A 919-nucleotide genomic window follows, 5' to 3' on the forward strand; every position below is an offset into this window, starting at 1 on the left:
TGTAGGTTGTGTTTCCGGCGAGCACTGCGGCTGCGCGGTTAGTATTGGGCATAGAGCGGTGTCCTTGGTTCACAACAAGCTGGGGGCAATGAGGGGGGGGCTTGGTGCCAGTGTAAACAGCAGCTCGTGCCCAATCAGAGTCAGAGGATGGCGATCATGTGATGGACGCTCTATAAAGCGTGACGTGAATGAAGCGAAATTATTGTAATGATTGGGGGAGATTTTTTTTTCCAATATTGTCTCTGGAAAGTGAGTTTTAAAGGGGTACTCTGGTGGAAAACTTTTTTTTTTTTTTTTTTATGAACTGGTGCCAGAAAGCTAAACAGATTTGTAAATTACTTCTATTGAAAAATCTTATTCCTTCCAGTACTTTTTAACAGCAGTATGCTACAGAGGAAAATCTTTTCTTTTTGAATTTCTTTTTTGTCTTGTCCACAGTGCTCTCTGCTGACAGCTGATGCCCGTATGAGGAACTGTCCACAGCAGGAGAAAATCCCCATAGCAAACCTATGCTGCTCTGGACAGTTCCTGACACGGACAGAGGTGTCAGCAGAGAGCACTGTGGACAACACAAAAAAGACATTCAAAAAGTAAAGAATTTCCTCTGTAGCATACAGCTGCTAAAAAGTACTAAAAGGATTAAGCTTTTTAGAAGTAATTTACAAACCTGCTTAACTTCCTGGCACCAGTTCATTTACAAAAAAAAAAAAAGTTTTCCACCGGAGTACCCCTTTAAGGTTTTTTGCACTTTCATTTTTTCCTCATCACCTTCTAAAAATCATAACGCTTTCGATTTTGCACCTACAGACTCATATGAGGGCTTATTTTTTGCATCACCAATTGTACTTTGTAATGACATCAGTCATTTCACCACAAAATCTATGGTGAAAACATAAAAAAAATATTTGTGGGGCAAAAA

This window comes from Hyla sarda, chromosome 1 (genome assembly GCF_029499605.1).
Source record: "Hyla sarda isolate aHylSar1 chromosome 1, aHylSar1.hap1, whole genome shotgun sequence".
NCBI lineage: Eukaryota > Metazoa > Chordata > Amphibia > Anura > Hylidae > Hyla > Hyla sarda.